This window comes from Engraulis encrasicolus, chromosome 8, assembly GCF_034702125.1.
Source record: "Engraulis encrasicolus isolate BLACKSEA-1 chromosome 8, IST_EnEncr_1.0, whole genome shotgun sequence".
NCBI classification, from domain to species: Eukaryota; Metazoa; Chordata; class Actinopteri; order Clupeiformes; family Engraulidae; genus Engraulis; species Engraulis encrasicolus.
The window spans coordinates 53,479,892-53,489,396 of record NC_085864.1 but is presented as its reverse complement, the minus strand read 5'-3'; the positions used below and the strand labels follow the sequence as shown (position 1 = coordinate 53,489,396).

The window sequence follows — 9,505 nt, the reverse complement described above, 5'->3', positions numbered from 1 at the left end:
CTATTGAGTTAAATCAACTTTTAATGAAATTTTAATTCTTAGAATTCTCCTTCGGATATCAGGTAAGTTTAGGCCATATAATAGAGGATTCAGTAATGGTGGAATCAAAATGAATTCAAGAGAAATTATTAAAGCTACAGCATTTATAATTTGACCAGGTTCATATCGACTAAGTGCAATATCAGAAAAGACTGCTATGGAATAGGTAACAAAACTGACAATGTGCGGTAGACATGTTTGCAATGCTTTGCCTCGAAACTCTGCTGTGCTTTTTCTACAGACAATGAGAATCCTGATGTATGTGAACAATATGAAACTTGCAGGCACAAATATGGTCGTCACAGTAACAAAAAACCCACAGATATTGTTTGCTACAGTAGACACACAGGAAAGCCTCACCACAGACCAATTTGCACAATACAATCTTGTTATTTGATTACCACACAGCGGTAACCTTATGGACAAATAGAATGGAAGTGATATGAAGAATATTGACCAGGAAAAGGCACATAAAACAAGCAGAAACGTCTTTCTCTGTGTCATGATACTGTGATAGTGCAGAGGGTCACATATGGCCACATATCTATCATACGCCATAACAGCAAGTAAAGCAAATTCAGAAACTGCATAGGTGTAAATAAGGAACAATTGTGTGAAGCACGCAGGGCGCGATATTGTGAGTTTTGGATAGAAGATCAGCAGAAAGTCTCGGAAACAGTGCAGAGCTGCCGTACAGAGAGTTGAATAGCAGGCAACACAGAAAAAGATACATGGGTTGCTCGTGAAGAGACTTGTCCTTCAATACAATCAGTATGATATTTACATTGAGAAGTACAATGACAATGTATGTAATTACTGTGAGCAGAAAATAAAATTCTCTTCCTTTTTCGTGACCCTTAAACATAGTAAAATAAAAGTACTGTGGTGCTGTTCTATTTTCCATTCACTATCCTATTGAAGGCTTTCAGATTTCTAACAAAATAGAAAAAGGGAACACGCAAGGACAGGCAAGGTTGTGGGATATACTCTCAGATAATGGCCATGGATGAACATGGGTGAAAGTAAAATATAGACATTTCTTTTTCAGTCACTGTCTCAGCAGCACTGTCTTACATTTAGACAACCAGCACACACCGTAGGCCTGTTACTGTAACTGGTCTATACCTACTGATGTTGACATAAACAACAGGACTATTGTTAGTACACAGTAGTTTCACTAACAGTAATACAACACATCGTCAGAATTGAATACATAAAAACAATCCAGATATGATTGGATTAATAAATAATCAAAAAGTAGCCTAAAAAGTCTGGGTAGCACTAATGCTGTAGTCTGGTACCCAGAGACGGTCAGATTCTACCTGTATTCTCTCTGCCGGTATCTCATGAATGAAAGCCAATCTGTAGAATCACATCTTCAGTTCAGCTATAAATACTGTTGTGAAAGCCCTTGGCAGTGTAAACTATGTCAGTGTTTCTCAACCTTTTTCTTTAGGCGAGGCACCCTTTCAATTCATGAAAAATTTCAAGGCACCCCAAACCAACAAGCCGTAACATGGCATGGCATCCGAGTTTTACTTAATTGTGTGTAAATGGCAGATGAAAGATTCCACTGACTAACATTAACTTATCAATTTAGACAAATATGTATTATATTACATCATTTATTTATCAGCCACGTTTCCGCGGCACCCCTGAGGGGGGCCTGCGGCACTCCAGCGTGCCCCGGTACCCCTGTTGAGAAACACTGAACTATGTGATTACACTGGAGACATTCACAGCATTTCTCGGTTTAGCATATTAGTGGCCTCCTACCAGGGCTGCATTGAGAAGGCCCGGGGCCCCTCGGCTACAGGCTGCAGTTTCAAGGCACCCCTTGGAGGGCAAATTTCATAATGAAATAAATTACAGACTGTGTCATAATTGCGACCCAAGAGGAGTATTAATACGATTTAAAACTCTACCTGACATGACAGACTAAGGGGTCTGACACACCAGGGCGGTAAAGCGTCGCGGAACGGCCGCGTTTTTTACCGGCGTCGGTGAAAATACATTGAAACATATCTGTCCTTACACACCAACCGGCGGTAGTCGGGCGTCAGCAGCGCAGGAGCCAGCTCCGCGCCACATTTGGAAAATAGAACTCGGGCGTATTTTTCACGCCGGCGACCGGCGGTGTCTCATTCGAATGAATGGCAAAGTAGCATGCTAGTTTTGGCTGTGGGGAGGGTTTTGAACAGGACTGGCCGCACACGCCGACGCTGTCAGTGTGAAAGGCAGAGAAAAACACACCGGCCGAAACATTGCGTTCGTCCCGCGACCGTTCCGTTCCGCCTTGGCCCTAAGTTCACTTTCGGTTTAATCACTCGACATCTCACTATGGTTCACTCCCTTCTGCGTGACCATTTGACGAAACCTGTTGTCAAACATACCGTCGGGCAATGAGCTGCGTAGCTGGGGAACCCGCACCCCTCGGTATATACAGTAATCCAGCTACGGGAGCGCTGAGCTCCTTTATGAAAGCTTTTGGACTCTTACCGAATTTCAAACATTTGCCGTTGCAGATTTGTTTTGGGTTCAGTGTTAACCTCAGTGTTACCCGCACATATTCGATTAGCTATCTAGACTAGCTAGCTTAGCTAATTAGCCGTCTAGTTTGCCAATTTTGTTGGTTAGCTTCCAGCTAGTTGTCCTCGTGCTTCGCGTACTAGCATCTACCATGCAGGCTTGCAAAATGTTCCTTGCCCTAACAACTGCGGTTCACTCTTGTTGTAAAAAAGGACCCCCAGACAGAGCACACCATCTGCCTGGGCTACCCCCACGCAGTGGAAGCCACTGTGTTTAGACAGTGGCTTCCACTGGCTGTTTAGACAGGCTAGCTTCTGTGGGGGATCTAGCACGGTAACTCACGTTGTCTATATCATCTCGCCTAGTTTTCTCGTCGAGTTTTCACGTCACGTTGCAATTAGAAGCTGTCGCATCAACTGACGTCTAGCTAGACGGTTATCCCTTTTGGCGCCAGTACGTGGTGCTAATGAGTGGCAATACGAAATGTAAGCAGGATTTGTCACACAAGTCCCCTATGAGAAACATGAGTGCTTTTGCCTACACACACACACACCCTGTGTTAGCGAAATAAAGAGCTTGTCATCACAGGTTTGCCCCTTTAATGAGCTGAGCAGCACGTCAATAAATGAGATGCAGGCTCTGCTCGGCCTTCTCGCTCAGCTTCAGGACAGCTGCCGGTAAGTTTTTATTCAGTGTATGTTCAATCTCCTCTACCTTTTCTCAATCCGGTCCTCTTGTCGTTAAGTAAATAATTAGTTGTCCGCTGCCCGCTTGTCATTTTGTCGGGTAGTTTAAGTTTCCTTCATACCTTGTGTTATGCAAATTAACCATCAGCCTTTGTGACTCCCTCGAAGTAGTCACTCAACTGAGATGTGCGTTGCGAGCGATCAGCGATGTGACAGAGTGCTCTGTCTAGATCCTCTGTACAGCACCTTGTTAATTGTCTCTGGTCACTGGAACAGGGGTGCACACCTGTATTTAGCTGATTAGTGGCTGATACCACCTTTTTAACAAGCGTCAGTATGTGAGAAGCACACAAATTGCCAGAAACACTAACATTCATACACAACGGTAAACACAGACGTAGCATCAAACATTATTTACAAACATTTTTGCGCAATACACGCGACCTCAAACAAACAGCCATTCACATGAACACAAACACTGAAACTTTATCCCCGACATCGGCTACACTCACGTTTTGAAAATAAACCTACACTCACCGATTAGCGCTGGTTAAATCCTGTTAGCTATGTCCCCCTTTTCTTTGGTTTTTGATGAGTTCTCCATTTTTGCCCAGTAGTTTTAACTCCAGCAGCATTTGTTTGGGGAAGGTTTGTATGGTGTGCGCGCCGCCATGACAGGCAAACCTGGGCCTCGTTTCCGAAAGGGCCTTAAGTACTACTTAACGCTACGTGCTACTTAAGTTCACACGTAACACCATCGTAGAGCTCACGGAGCGTTTCCCAAACCCAACTTAGCAAAGAACCATCGCAGGTTGACACGTAACTCTAAGAGAAACCCACGAGTTGTCTAGAGTAGTCTTAACGCGCTAAGATTGATCGTAACGGCACGGCACAGTGGAGACAGCCACAGGATATGAAGGGAAAAGAAGAAACTTGCGCATAAGATTGCTGTTTTAAGACACAAGTGGCATGGCACAGTGGAGACACCCACAGGAAAAGAGGAAACTTGCGCTTCAAGTTGATGTTTTAAGATGGGAGTGTAAATATCATGGCACCACAGTTGACACTGTAACGAAAATAAGAATGTAACATTAATTGTGTAAGTGTATAAAATAAAAGCAATGTGTTTGGAAAATATTTTACAGGCAGTAAAATAGTTCAGCTGTGTTTGATAAATCAGGGCATTATTAAACTGTGATCAATCATAATTTGTGTGGGTGCTTCATGAACAAGGCATCCACACGTAAAATAAATAGGGGGCTTCGGCTACCAGAGACAAGAGTGGTGATGTCGGAAGGCCACGACCGAAACATTAAAAAAAAAAAAATAACGGTCAGCGAGTTGTTGCAAAGAAAAGACACGATAGTTGTAGGCTAAGGGTAAACTATGACATAAAAAAGGCAGCGATGGGGATTCGTGTAGATTTTTTGTTTTAATAACAGCAGACTGCCGTGCAAAATGTTCCTCACAGTTGCTAAAGCCATGCAGTACGCTGTACTTTGCACGTCGCTCCCCAAATGCGCATCCCAATTTGAAACTCCTAGGCCTACTCGTCTTCTGAATATTAAGCACGGTAGCCAACTGCACACGCTTTGTCTGGTTTAACGGCGTAGCTCATGGTTTTGCATGATTTCATGGTGTGTGTGCATTTTATTTCATTTGCCAACAATAACTCCTGTCGATAGTTGCAAACTGCTACAAATGTAGTCCCACCCTTATAGAAAACAACTTTTGATACTGACACACGCCTTGCATTTTGTAAATGGTTTAGCAGCATGACGGCGCAGTTCACTCCGAGGACACTTCAGCACCACATATGTGGACAGCGATCCTTAAGAGCGACCCTACGAATGATCTTAGAGGCTGTGCACGCGCGTTCATGTACGAGTGTCTTTGGGAAACAGTCGTAGGAAATCTAAGAACATTTGTAGGATCACTGGTTAGCGACACACGTAAGGCTAAGAACCATCGTTATCGGGAAACGAGGCCCTGAGCAGTGGGGCTGAGGGCTAGTTCAAGCGCCTCAGCTCTGCGCAATGCAGTGTGGGAACGGGGTAAACTATTTTTTACACACACACACACATACACACAAGCACACTGCACTTTCTGCACTAAACCCAAACATACACACACTGACACACAACTCATACTCACACACATACACACACACACACACACACATACACAGGTACACACAAACAGACGCACACCGCACTTTCTACCTGCACTAAACACACACACACACACACACACACACACACACACACACACACACACACACACACACACACACACACACACACACACACACACACACACACAAAACACACACAAACACACACACACACACACATACTGCTGCTGGTGTATTTAATAAACCTTTTTTAATTATTTATTTTCTTCAAATGCTACTATTACTATGTCAGAACGCTATAAAGGACTTTTAGAAAAAGCACAACAAAATACCTCCTCTTAATGTATGTTCTCTACAAGTCTTCTGTTGTCCAGTCTTGCACTTTAAATGTCTGTATGAGCAATGTCTACGTCCATACTGTCTATGTCCATGTATGAGTACTGTCTATGTCTATACTGTCTATGTCCTTACCTAGATTAGTCTATGTCTGCATGGGAGAGCAAGAAACGCAATTTCAAATTCTTTGTATGACCAGTGCATGTAAAGAAATTGACAATAAACTTGACTTGCTTACTTGCTTGCTTTGAAATACTGAAATAATGTGCTTTACATGGGGAATTGGGCAATGACTATGATGCATATGAAGTGTATTATTTTGCAACTATTTACTGTTAACTATTTATCTTTATTGATTTTTTCTTTTTATTGGCCAACTTTATTTACAAGCCACAATTTCACATTTTTGTCACTTTTTGGATTTTGGGTGCACTTCAAATAATAAACACCCTGTACTTAAGTGCTCCTGTGGCGGAGCCAGTCTGTTTTTTCTAAGGAACCCAACCTGAGCCGTGGTACTTTGTGACAAGCGATTACCCCCACAACTGAGCCAGAGGATTTGAGACACGCACGGTCTCTGAGTCTCTGGTGAGCCTTGTCTTGTTCGTTCTACTCAGAGTTAGTGCTTTCAGGCCCACCAGAGCGGAGCCGGTGCCGGTGCCCGCACCAGTTACGTTCGGCACTGAAGTGCTTATCTGCGAACCGCCTGTGCTCATACCGGGCCACTCTGTCATCATGGTTCGCAGAGAAAAACCTAGTATTTTGTGGTTCGCATTGCGAACCAACTTTCCGGTTCACGAACGCTAAAATCTGTGGCGTGAACACGACGGCCGGTTTGCGATTAGATGTGGGAACGGGCACCTGCACGGTTCTTAGTCGGCCTGAATGCGCTAAATGAGTTCCGAACGGTTGACCACACTACTGATGGCACCTACCCTGGCTGGGGTGCCAATAGCTGGTTGGAATACACCAACTTCTTCCGGACAACTGTGGGGGTTTTCTCAAACCCGGGACCTGCTCTCCCAAGCCCGGGGGATACCCAAGCATCTTTACCAGAACCTTTCGGGAGTCAGAGCGCACACCACTGCATCTAAAGTGGGACATTTTCGAGCGCTGTTGCGACCAGCACGGCAAATCGCTTCTCAATGTTTCATACCGTGCTTGCGGTCCTACAAGACTTAATGGAGATGGGCAGGGCCTTTTCTATCAGTACAGTTTACTTGACGGCAATATCAGTGTGCCATGTAGGCGCCTCCGCCCTGTGATAAGGTATATATTGCCCCTGTGGAATATTCCTTGGTACAGGAGGTCAATATGTGGGGCCCCCTTAAGCATACCTGTCAATCATCCCTAATTTCCCGGGAAACTCCCTAATTTTGATTGATTTCCCGCATTCTTCCTGATTTGACATTTTTCCCCGGAAATATCCCAATTTTTCACATGATCAAAAGACACCGTCGGACGGTCCAGTAATTATTCCCATGGCCTGTCAGTAAGCCTGTGTGGCCACACCCCTTCCTGAAGAGAGACAGAGAGGGTCTTGCTTATCAAGGCAAGCTACCTGCTAGTAGATTCTATGCCAGATACCACCAAGTTCCTTGAAAATGCGAGCCGTCACCCTCGAGCTCCGTAGGTGTGCCGCGTGTGCGCACCAACTCGCCTCAGAAGAAACCGTCTACAATGCGGTAAACAACCTAATCACAACCAAAAGCCAAAAGTACCTGCGTCCTGTCCGTGCGTTATGCACATGCATGAACTGGACAAGTGCGTTCAGAGCAACTGTTTGTGCACTTTGCCAACCCTCCCAGAGGCTTGACTCTCTCAAAACAGAGATTGTCTTCATGGTTCTCAGGGGCGCTCACTCCTTGCTCATCTTAAGGCGCACTCTACCGGAGCAGTGTCTGCGTCCTGGGCCTTTTCGAGGACACAACGGTATCTGAGGTGTGTTCAGCAGCAGGCTGGGCTAGCCCACTTTTGTCAGGTTTTACCGTTTGGATGTTGCTGCTCCGCCTTTAGAGCACAGGGCTCTAGGGCCTGAAGCGGGTAAGCCTGAAGAAGATCTATGATCAAAACGTTGCTCCTAATAAATTAAGTATTTTGCAAGCAGTGTGCAGATCCTTTCCCACTCCTACAAAGGTCTGCACAGAGGCCAAGTTTTGCCTGTGTGTTCTAGGCAACTGGCAGGGAGTTTTTAAAGACCCATAGTGAGATATCAAGTGATTCGAAAAGAGAACTGGGCGTTACGTGTAACCCCGGTTCTCTGAGGGAGATTGAGAATGAGACAGCTCACCAGATTGCCCAGCTCACCCACAAGTTCAAAGGTTAGCTGCCTCAGGTGCTGTTTCCACATAGCAGGATATTTTAGCAGGGTATTTTTTTCTCCTGTTGAGGTGTAAACGCAACATGTGGATAAAAATAAATCCTCCATTGTAACAAATGCGTTTCAGCCCCCTACACAGGATATTTTTTTCTCCTGCTTTTTAGACCTGGATTTTAAATATCTTCTATGTGGAAACGGGAGGCCAAATCCAATGCAAAACCAATGCAACCAGGAGAAAAAAATATCCACATATAAAAATATCCAGCTACGTGGAAACAGCACCTCAGAATGAAGCTCAGAGCCCGCGTAGCTGGGTTATATACCCAAGGTGGCAGGTACCCCCAGCTGACCTGACAGCATGATTGAAAGCAGGTTTTGACAAATGATCACGCAGAGGGGCAAAGCCCATAGTGATCTCCCTCAGAGAACCAGGGTTACACATGTAACCTGTAGTTTTATAATGCATTAATATTTCTCCTAAAAGACTGAATTTCAATGAGTAATGTTGTGAAGATATCTCTAAGGAGGTTTTTGGAGATGTAATGGATCCTATTGTTGGTTTACTTAAAATAATGGTAACTTAGTTATTTTCCTGCAATTCAAGTGAAATTATTTTCTAAAAACAAAAATGTTATGGTCTTTTGGAGACGCCTATTAGTAACTGTGGAATTTGTTATGTAGCACCTACAGGTATGTAATTTTATTTATCTACTTTTTAAATTTTATTTATCTACCACAACGTGGTGTTTTACTCTACAACCAACGTTACGATTCATGGACTCACTGAAGAAAAAAAAGGTGATTTTCACATTTTCTGAGGTTTTTGTTGTATATAATGGAGATTGGAGATTAATGAAGTTAACAAAAAGCTTGCGTTGGCTGGATGTCTCGTCCCATGTGTATGCTTCAATTTATACTCTCAATGGTCAATGTGGAACATGTAAAACAAAAGCTATTTCATCCTAAAATCATGATCTAAAAGCCTCTCCAGTTTTTTTTTCCCGAGACGTCTATTAGTACCTGTGGAAATTGCTGGGTATCACATGTAATTGTATACATCTGCTTCGAATGTTGGGTTTTACTTGCTGACAACATATGCTGTACAATGAGGAAATGTTGTATTTACTGTGCATCCTAAGCAACCATCCATTGACACACTAAAACTAAAGTGGAGCATGTAAAATAAAAGCTATTGCACCCTAGTCATATTCTAAAAACCTCTCCAAAATAGGACGTAATTGCAATAGGCAATTAAACTCAATTTTTTTTCAAATATTTTTTGGTCTTTTTGACTTTATTTATGATAGTACAGTGAAGATGGTGACAGGAAGTGAGTGGGGAGAAAGAGATGGGGAAGGGCAGCATAGTAGACCAGTGCCCTACCGTTAAACCACGGTAGGGCCCACATTTTTTTATAGACAGCAGTGATATGAAACTTTGAAGACCACGCCTGCAAAATAG

The 9,505-nt window shown here is 43.7% G+C and overlaps 1 pseudogene; it reads right to left on the bottom strand.

The window, feature by feature from the left end:
- Positions 1-904, bottom strand: LOC134453972 (putative gustatory receptor clone PTE03; annotated as a pseudogene).
- Between the last annotated feature and the right edge of the window lie 8,601 nt (positions 905-9,505).